Here is an 11834-nt window from a genome sequence, read left to right on the forward strand (position 1 = left end):
TGCCATGTGTTTTGATATGACTGTTTACAATAAGATACAAAAACACTAAGAATGTTTTTGTTTCTGATGTGCATGATATGAAGGTTTTTTTTTTTTTTTTTGGATGGCTTTCCTGTGGTCATCACCATTGCACCAAATGTTTGTAGCATATGCGTCCCCGAATTCAGTCTCATTTCTGTGACAGGGCTGTACATGTCAGATGACTTTATAAATGATTAGGTAAGCCAATAAAGACATTTTGTTAAAAATGTTCAATTGCAATGTGCTCAGTTGCAAGTTTTTAGGGGAAGCTGTCAATTTGAGCTTTTAAATGGAAAGAATAGCAGCACTTAGAATTATTTAATTCATTGAACTCATAGTGACCAATCAAAGATAGAATATGACATCAAAATTAATTACATATTTTTAATATTTAGTGTTTTTGAGTTGAGATAGGAATGCCACAGCAGGAGAAATTAATTATACAAGTAATTATTGGGAATTGATAGTGAAGGGCATTAAGAGTTATATACCATTATGTATTTTAATAAGACGTTTTCCACTGAATCAGAGATAGCCTCCAACAATGGGAGAATAAGAAAGGGGATGACAAGTCAAAAACAATAATGGCCTTGTCAGAAGTTCTATGGAAGTTACTAAAATGTACTCCACATGCATAATAACGTATTTTTTCAGTTGCATTTTATTTGTGTACTGCTTTCTATAATGCATTTTTTTCCAAAGAAACTTTACAGAAAATAGAAAAATAGTACCCTAAAACCCCACTGAGTAAGACAATCATCAGCAATGCAAAATTCCCAAAGATGTTACAAATAGATGAGAAAGAAACTTTTGAGGGGAACCACTCAAGCTCTCCACCTCTGCTCACACGTTTTGTTTTTTTTTTCTCCATAAGTACATTGAAAGATGATTAAAAAGGCTTTCCCTTAATTCTTGAAAACTAAAATAAGGTATAGAGAACAACGGGGCTAAATGCTCCTTGGTGTAAAAGGCACATTTGATTTTATTTTCTCCCTTAAAACACTAAATAGCAACAAAAACTACCACTACTTTCCTAAATACCTGTTTGTCATTATACACTGCAAAATTTTCCTTGTCCATGAGATCTTTGCGTGTGGTGCAAGTCTAAAGGTTGATTTTGAGCCAATTTTATCAAATTGTTAAAAAAAAATTTAAATGTTGCAAATTTATGTAGCTAATGAGAATCCCTGAATTTAACATTTATTTTGAGACAGAATTAAAATCATTAAATTAAGAAATCATTGAATCAAAAGTTTTTTAATAGCTGCCCAATAAGTGAAAGGACAGTATTTAGGGTAAGTTGAAGTGGCTGAAGGCCCCCATAAAATACTTTTTTTATATGAAAGATAATAATGATACTTTTTCAAAGTGGGCTCATATTGACTTGTTTATAGAATAACTGAGATGATATGAAAAGCCAAATGCGCTCGAAATCATCTTGGTTAAACCTTTTCTGAAGTAGTTATTTTGAATAAGCTTACATTTTTACTCAAAATTATTTGCATTAGTTGACACATTTTGTCCTATAACTATTGTACCTATATTTACATGATATCATTACAAACCCCTCTAGTGGACTTTTATCCCAAGTGTGGGGTTAAAAGCTCACTACACACTTTTTTTTTAAACTAACTTCCGTTATTATTTCTTTTTACACAAATTATGTTTCTCCATCAATATTGAATAAAAATAAATATATTATTTTTCAATCTTGATACATTTTGTGACCAGAAAAAAAGCGGATTTTACTAAAGGTGTGCCTTTTGCCACGTTGTACCCTATAAATAATAAGTTGTATTTAGTGTCCCAGTAATATCTTAGCATTAAAGGATGCTGAAAGGTAATCGAAATGAGGGATGTAGATCTATGTATATTTTTCATACTGACGCTATCAGCAGAGAACATTTACAGGTGAAACTCGAAAAATTAGAATATCGTGCAAAAGTTCATTAATTTCAGTAATTCAACTTAAAAGGTGAAACTAATATATTATATAGACTCATTACAAGCAAAGTAAGATATTTCAAGCCTTTATTTGATATAATTTTGATGATTATGGCTTACAGCTTATGAAAACCCCAAATTCAGAATCTCAGAAAATTAGAATATTACATGAAATCAATAAAAAAAGGATTTTAAATACAGAAATGTCGGCCCTCTGAAAAGTATAATCATGCATATGTACTCAGTACTTGGTTTGGGCCCCTTTTGCATTAATTACTGCCTCAATGCGGCGTGGCATGGATGCTATCAGCCTGTGGCACTGCTGAGGTGTTATGGAAGACCAAGATGCTTCAATAGCGGCCTTCAGCTCTTCTGCATTGTTTGGTCTCATGTCTCTCATCTTTCTCTTGGCAATGCCCCATAGATTCTCTTTGGGGTTCAGGTCAGGCGAGTTTGCTGGCCAATCAAGCACAGTAATACCATGGTCATTGAACCAGGTTTTGGTACTTTTGGCAGTGTGGGCAGGTGCCAAGTCCTGCTGGAAAATGAAGTCAGCATCTCCATAAAGCTTGTCTGCTGAAGGAAGCATGAAGTGCTCTAAAATGTCCCGGTAGACGGCTGCATTGACTCTGGACTTAATAAAGCACAGTGGACCAGCACCAGCCGATGACATGGCTCCCCAAACCAACACAGACTGTGGAAACTTCACACTGGACTTCAAGCATCTTGGATTGTGTGCCTCTCCATTCTTCCTCCAGACTCTGGGACCTTGGTTTCCAAATGAGATGCAAAATTTGCTCTCATCAGAAAAGAGGACTTTGGACCACTGAGCAACAGACCAGTTCTTTTTTCTTTAGCCCAGGTAAGATGTTTGACATTTGAAGCCCATGTCCAGGACCCGTCTGTGTGTGGTGGCTCTTGATGCAGTAACTCCAGCCTCAGTCCACTCCTTGTGAAGCTCCCCACACATTTGAATGGCCTTTTCCTGACAATCCTCTCCAGGCTACGGTCATCCCTGCTGCTTGTGCACCTTTTTCTTCCACACTTTTCCCTTCCACTTAACTTTCTATTAATGTGCTTTGATACAGCACTTTGAGAACATCCAACTTCTTTTGCAATTACCTTTTGAGGCTTTCCCTCCTTGTGGAGGGTGTCAATGATGGTTTTCTGCACAACTGTCAGGTCAGCAGTCTTCCCCATGATTGTGAATTCAACTGAACCAGACTGAGAGACCATTTAAAGGCTCAGGAACCCTTTGCAGGTGTTTAGCTGATTAGAGTGTGACACTTTGAGACTACAATACTGAACCTTTTCACAATATTCTAATTTTCTGAGATTCTGAATTTGGGGTTTTCATAAGCTGTAAGCCATAATCATCAAAATTATATCAAATAAAGGCTTGAAATATCTTACTTTGCTTGTAATGAGTCTATATAATATATTAGTTTCACCTTTTAAGTTGAATTACTGAAATTAATGAACTCTTGCACGATATTCTAATTTTTCGAGTTTCACCTGTATATGTGGTTTATCCTAGATGATGAGGATTAACTCTAGAAAACCTTTGTCTGTTCTGTACCACTAGGTGGCGAAAAATACTGTCAGGTTTGATTTAAAAGCTCAAATTCTTTGTTTCAATATAAACAAAATCGACAAGTTATGAAACAAGAACATGTCTAAACAAATGAAGCACCATTCATACAAGGACATCCGTGTTCCACATTCTTTATAGGCAGTAATGTCAAGTATTGATACATATCTTTAATGATTAAACAAGCCTCTGGACAAGGTTTTAAAGATTCCATAAATACTGACTAAACTATATTTTACTCTTAACTGCTGTTATGAACATACTCTGTGACTGTTTATTGTGACCTGTTCAAAAAAACACTATGACACATCATTTACTGTATTCAGAGTAAAAAAAGTTTCAACATCTACCATGAATTACAGTACAAAGAGCTTTGTTTTGATTTATGAGCAAGTGGGCTAGGTTTTATCTTGCCTGGAAATGGAGAATGATACTTTGAAGCATCCTGATTGAACTTAGAATAATTTATCCAAATCAATTGTTTTAGTTAATTGTCTTGATTTTTGTAAATATTAAAGGCTTATTGGAGTATTACGGTTATCCATGTATTTGGATCAAAACAGACCAGGTGCATGGTTCAACTTTTTACTTATCAGTCATCTGGGTTGGGTTTTATGTCATGTAAATGAAGTGAGTACTTTTGTTACTTAACAGGACACTGTTAATTTCCAGTAAACCAGGAAGACCTCTGCCACAAAACATTTAATATTAAACTTAATCTTTCTGACTGTATTTTTAATTCAAAATATAAAAACTGCCTCTTAGAAAACACAAAATTCATTCATAATGCCTCTCTGATCCAGCACACATAACCACACAAGAATAATGTTATGTTAAATAACTAGTTTTTAGTTACAGTGCACTTTAAAGCTATTTAATATAATAATATATAATGTTCTCAGCTCTTTCAGATTAAAATTGTATGGTTATAACCTTATAAAGAAAAAACTATAAATAAGAGGACAATGCATGACCTCAAAACTAGATTACTGTAATTAATTACTGGGAGGATGTCCAGCAGTTTCAATAAATAAACATAAGTTTGTTCAAAATGCAGCAGCTAGATTGCTGACTTAAAGAAAAATGATCATATCAGCCCCATTTTATCGTCACTACATCGGGTTACCTGTTCAATTTTGTATTTATTTAAAAATTCTGTTAATTACTTACAAAGCTTTGAATGGTTTAGCTCCATAGTACTTAAGCTACCTTCTATCAAGCTATAATCCATTACTTTCATTATGATCGCAAAATTCTGGCCTGTTAACGATACCTAGAATTTTAAAATCCACAAATGGAGGGAAATCTTTTTCCAATTTGGCTCCTAATTTATGGAATAGTCTTCCTAACATTGTTCAGGACTCAGACACACACTCTCAGTTTAAGTCTAGACAAAAGACTATCATCTATTCAGCCAGGCATACACCTAATTTATCCATCAACTCATAGTGATGCATTAGTCAGGTCTGCCTGAACCAGAAACACTTCTCATATTTTATAACTCTGCTTTAAAGTGAATGGCATCTATGCTAATATTTTTCTATTTGTTCCCCTGTTTAACCTCTGGATACACATCCTGAGGGTACCAGAGCCTGCCAGACCCAACTCCTGTCCTGCCCAATGTCCCACTACAATCGCTATGTACAGTATCCCTGAGTGATGACTACTAACTGCAGCCTGTGCCAGCCAGACATTACTTCGGTCTACTATGATGTACTTCACAGAGGATAAACTGGTGATAACTCCAACCTTAAGACATGGAATACTTAACTTGCCACTGCCCGAACCTTGGACTTAGTATGGACCTAACCTAAATGAACTGCCACAAGCTTAAAATCGAACTGCGATTCACCTCACTGACCACTTCCTGCATCACCTTGGTCAAAGGATGGACAACACTCTTAAAATGGAATACATAGATAATAAATTAATTGCCAACTAAAGCCTTCATCAGCTAAATAATAAAGGACAATTCATCTGTGTCCACTTCCGCAGTTAATTCAGGATGAACTTCAAAGACTTTTAGGGCACTATTTTCGTAAGCGCTCAAAACGCAGAGCTTCCAATCCAAATTTTTTGAGAGCACTAATTCTAAGTGCAATTATCGTGCCAGCGCAAAGCGCAAGTGACTGTGGGTTGAAGTGTTTGAGCTTTCTGTGTGTGTATGCATGCAAACTGGGTGTGTATTGAATGTGTGTATAGGCTTAGTATCAATGCCTTTTTCACGCATCGATAATCGAAAGATTTTCCTGATAATATCGAAATATATAGTGATTTTTTTTTTATATAAACAGGGCTGCTCAATGCACAATATTATTTGTCTCTTCAGACATATTTCTCAACACAATTTTATTAAAGTGTGAGGGGCAAGATAAATTAAAGTGGGTCACATACCGGACAAGTCTGGCGGACAACATGGCACTTTCTAAAATTGTAAATAATTATTTATTTACTATAAAGTTACAAACACACCGCCATCGCTCAGCGTCAACTTTCTGAAGTGCCATGGAGCATAACTCGCATAGTTTTCCATTAAATTTTACCCAAATCATTATCAAAGGACATATATTATTTACTTATGCAATCTCTGGATAATCTATTGTGGACATGTATCTTTCATAGAGCCTATTTTCAGTTGCAAATATGTTGTTTTGTGGTTTGACAGCTTGAATGAAAGACCTATTAAAGGCTACTGTACATACAGAGAAATGAAATAATAAACGTCACCATTTCTAATAGTTCAGTTTGTGCAGTTTCACCAGTTTCACTAACCTGCAATAAACTCATCATCGTCACTGTTCATTCTTGAAGTACAAAAACCTTCATAACTTAGGACTACCATCTCCTGCGAAACTTCAGCTCATCCTGTGTGTGTGTGTGAGATACATGTTATATCACCCTCTTGTGGACTCCTAATGCTATTATGCCAGACTATTAATCAGAGGCCAACTGAGACAATTGGAAAGCACGCTAACTGGGCTTCTAAATTAAATCTCAGCTAATTTTAAAATATTGATGTCTCAAAAAATTATCGATAAAATAACATACAGATCAATAATCGATATTTTATTACATCCCTAGTAATTAAGTGGTGCAAAGCGCAATTTGCTATTTTCCTGAGAAAAAGGTAGTTGCTCTAAGATGTTTTAATACCAAATACAAATCTGTTTTCAGTGCAATGTCCAAATTCCATTCCTGCATTTGCAGTCTGGAGATTCCCAAACTCTGAAAATATGGTGGAACATCAAATGATGTCCTTGACAAAGCCTTTTATGAAACAAAAATGTATTCGATTTGTGTTAAACTATCTATAGGTCATGGTTTGTTTTTCAGTTATTATTATTATTACTTTTGTGACAATTAAATTTATAGTCTAATTTGTATTGGTATTTTCCCCCTGTTGTTGCAGAGTGATTTTTAAGTCACTGCCACAGGGCCAGTGGAAGAAGTTGAGTAAATGTTTGAATTTTGTATGATTTTTTAATTATTATTTTTGTTTAGTTTGAAGTGTAATTTGAATTTAGAAATATTTTTGGTTCAATTTGTTCATATTCAAATAAATTAATACAATTTCAAAATCAACCTGTAGAAGTGAAGTGTGGTCCAATACAAACACTGTTAATACTAGCCATACTTTGTGTTTTAGCAGATGAAAATTATTAATAATCCTTACATTATCTATAATTTATTGGGGCCTACATCCATATCCTGAACCACATTTCCCAAGCATATAAAAGGAGCGTGTCCCATACAGTTAATGCACAAAATAATTAAGTCCATATCATTGCATAATAATTAGTTGCATACAGAGAGTCCATTTACACTACCGACTTCTTATGAATGTGCTGTCTTTGTTTATATTACTGGTGCTTGACAGGGAATGGACTATATAAAATGATGCCGACGGTGCCAGAGGAGAACCCCCAAATAAAATTGCTTTTGAACTTATTAGTGCCTTGCATGTGTGATTTTGCTAATACCACTTGTGCCAAGACTTAGAGAATTCTTGCATGAAAATACCAAAACTTCATAGCCATGCCCTGTGACTTTGCGCTTATGAATTAAGGCATGGTGCTGCGCTTAGCTCTCTTAAAATAGGACCCTTAGTGATTAATCTTACAGTTCATGCAAAATAATTTTGTTTAAACATTGGCCTCTAACATTTACTTAGTTTACTAATTTAAACCATGACTTTTACTACACATAAATAACTAGTATTGTCATGCTGTTTAGCCAGATGGTAACTGGCCCCCACAGTGAGCCTGGTTTCTCTCAAGTTTATTTTTCTACATTAACTGACATCTTATGGAATTTTGTGTTCCTTGCCACAGTCGCCTTTAGCTTGCTCACTGGGGGTCTAAATACAAATATTATTTACTTTTTTTTTTAAATGCCCAAACTATGATCACTCTAAGATATACAGACATAACAGCTTCATTTTCTGTTATAGCAAAATTTTCTGTAAAGCAGCTTTGAAACGATGTGTGTTGTGAAAACGCTATTCAAATACTTGACTTGCATACTACGTGTACAGACTGTGGAAGGGTCTGATCTTTAAAAGCAAGATAATAAGGTCATTAAAATACTGTTGATGACATGTACGTCAGAATAAATGAGCTCAGAATGCACTTTTACCCCTCAGAGGAGTGTCAAAGTGCATTAAGATGCCCTTGAATAAACAACTACTTGACAAACACAATTTTTTTTATGATTGCCCTTCAATTTGTGTCAGAGGCTCCCAATGTCATCTGGTTCTATTTAAGTACAACATAACCATGTGTCTTTACAGGAAATGAGATGGACATTAACGGGTTTGTTTATCTGCTTTGTGTGCATTCATTGTCAGTGTCTTCTATCCATATAGATTACTGGCTCAATTTGGATTGTAATATTATCAATGGTCAAAAATTAAATGACATTTTTCGGTGCTTACTGAGACTCCACATTTCATATTAATGGTGCCATTGTTCCCCATATGGTGCAAAAGATGTTTGACCAAAGTTAAGTTACGTCATCAGGTGTGTTGTATATGTGGTCTTGACAATGATTCATTAAACATTAAATTAATGAATTAATGATATATCATGTACAATATTTGATCATTTCAAACTCTTAACAGGAAGAGTTTTGTATCAAATGTCTGACTCTGTGGGTGTGAAAAAAGATCTTGTTGACTAAATAAAGTTTTAACATTAGAATGCAAACATTAAAAGCAAAATTCACATTATGAAGATTAAGAAGAGTGTTACAATCTTAAAAATGTAGTTAAAACCACTGATTGTTCTGGCTCTAAGGCTCCATCTGTAAGCTTAAGGCTGATATATTCTACGTGTATCCTACGGTGGTCATGGTGTAGCCTGACATGCACTTTTACTGGATATAGGCTATATTTGGCGTGTGACTGAAACAATATGTGTTGTATTCTACTCGCGAACCATCCAATCTATACTATGTTTTCACCATATGTTTTAAAGTAGTGTAGAGTAAATAATCTTTTTTTGTTATCAAATTAAAAAGCACCAGTTAAGAGTTGGTTTTTGCCTAAGCACTGTAAAGTCCAACTCAATAATGTCTTAATATTCCTTCAGACTCGAGTTATGCAGATATCTCCTGACCTCATAACAAACGCGCCCTTGACGTGCACATCCACTGTTGTTGTTCACCAACGATTACTTCTTGCACTTCTTTGTGATAGCAATAGCTCAATTATGAGTGTCGTCACCTTTTGGGCCCACTAATTAGTGTAAATAATTTCAGGCATAGAAAAGAAAACTGGGCTTTGATAAATCAAAATTATGCGATACAAAGTCATCACTTTGAGATAATAAGTCATAATAATGTGAGAAAAAAGTTATAATTATGAGAGGGTCATAATTATGAGATAATAAATCATAATTATAAGATACTTTTTTATCGCAATTATGACATTTAATCTCGTCATTTTGAATTTATCTTAAAATGTTTATTTTTTTATCTCATTATTATTACTTATCTCATAAATATGGCTTTTTTATCTCACAATTCCTACTTTTTGAATAATTATTACATTTAATCTCATAATTGACTTTTCATCTCCTTATTCAAATTTGTTTATTTCCTAATTTTGACTTTTTATCTCATAATTATGATTTTTTTTTATCTCAACATTTTGACTTTTAATCTTATTGTTATTATTAAGCATTTCATACCAGTCTCTCAATTACTATATTTTTAGCCTGCCAGAGAAAGCTTATAGAAGACAGGGAATGAATACGCTGTATGTTTGAATTTGTCCGCCATGTTTTTCGATTTCACCACGCAACTAGTCCCTCTCCGAGATTCTCATTGGTCAACGGATGACTACAGCGGAGTGCGTTGGTCACATAACAGAGCTTCACTTTTGGAAACCCTTGCGTTTTCCTCTCGTCCATACAACGCACAATCAGTGCATTCGCTGCTTTAACTCTAGCGTGTAGGCGCCCTCAATTTATCAGTCCGTCACATCGCAGCATGTCAAAAGCAAAATAGATCCCATTATAATCAATGAAACAGTCCACTGAGGAGCAAACGGACACCCCGTTCTTTTGCTAGCGCCCTGCAGATATACTCCTGCCAATTTATCACCGTCCGTCTGATAAAAAAATTATTGTACTTAACAAATATAATACGTTTGAATCTATTCGCCATTAATTTTGTTAGTTAGATATTTAAATAATTTATGGCTGCTATACATTCAAGCCTTCTCGTGATGTTTCTAGTACCTGGTCACCCCCCAACAGTTTATAAATAGAATAAATGGAACTCAGTTCTAACAGATAAAGGAAACTTATGCGCCTCCGAAGTGCATGACAAAGGACAGATCAGCGCAAGAATCAACCTCTGGACATACCTCTTCCATATCTCTTTTTTGGAATCTATAGATAAAAGGAAATAAGGAACTATTCCCTATAAGTCAAGGGGGGTAGGTTAATTTTTAACCTACGTCATTAAAAATTGTTATCGCCCCATTTAAACAACCTAAAACACTTGATTTAAGAGGGCAGAGCAAAGCCACCTCTCACTTGGAGATCTAGATCATCGTTTTTTCATACGTACTGTATTGACTTTCAAAATAATTGAAGAACTATTTGAACATCTGAAGATGAATTTACTACTCATGAGGCTTTTGATTTTTTGTTTAGTGGCAGCATTTTCTGCTGAACAACGTGAGTGTTTCTTTCTTCTATTATCAATGCTAGAATAGAATATTGGAAGGAATGTTGTATTATACCCAATAGCCATTCAATAACTCGTTTAGACTCTTTTCTATGGACATAATTTGTCAAGATTATTAAAACGTTATTATTAGAATTATTAATTATTTTCTGTTCACATTGAATACCTGTTAAAGGATTTAGAAGGACATTTCAGTGATAAGCTTTAGTTTATGAAACATTAACCTCTAAACAGTTCTCAGTGTGCTGACACTTAGAAAATCTGTTGTGTGTGTTTCCACCACTGAGTTTCTTTTTTGATATCTTTGGAAAAAAAAAAAAAAAAAATCTTAATTTATGTATTTTTAAAGAATACTCAGAAATATATTAGCTTTATATTTCTGAATCAATTTAGGACTTTCCTTTCTTGGCATTTTCCTTTGTATTATGTATAAAGAAGAACACTGGGGGTTTCTGTTATTTATCTGCATATAGGCATCACACCTTGGTAAACCATTTATTTGAGTTTTCCATGAGGGTGGGCCTTAAAATCTAAAGCTTAAATTTACTCTTACAAAACTAAGCAGGGTGAGCTTTCCCTCATTCTTTCTAAATAGTCTGACTAAATGTGTAAATGGAGGTTTCATTCTCTTGGTTTTAATTGAAGCTTGCTTGAACAGAGATAGTCCATAAAAGCATTTTGATGTTTCCTCTGGAGAGAAATATTTGAGCGTTGATTACATTTGTATTTTCCTTTACTACAGCAATTGTATAATCTTTTTATATTTTATTTGTATTCAATAATCAAGTACCAGTGCATATCCAAAAATTCTCAGACACTGTATTCCCACTACATCCCAGCCCACTATCCATCCCTATGCACAAATTGATCATAAATTGATCATAACAAATTACTAAAATAAATAAATACAACTTCGAATAAAATAAAGCTTTCTATAATAAGATAACAATAAATAAATAAATAAGTTAACAATAATAGTAATCATAACAAAACATGCTCAAATGCTATGCACTTTCATTCCTTGAGATAACAGACAGAAATGGCCACTGCTTAATATATAATTAGGAAGACTTTTAAGACCATC

The sequence above is a fragment of the Xyrauchen texanus genome, chromosome 33 (genome assembly GCF_025860055.1).
Source record: "Xyrauchen texanus isolate HMW12.3.18 chromosome 33, RBS_HiC_50CHRs, whole genome shotgun sequence".
Classification (NCBI taxonomy): Eukaryota; Metazoa; Chordata; class Actinopteri; order Cypriniformes; family Catostomidae; genus Xyrauchen; species Xyrauchen texanus.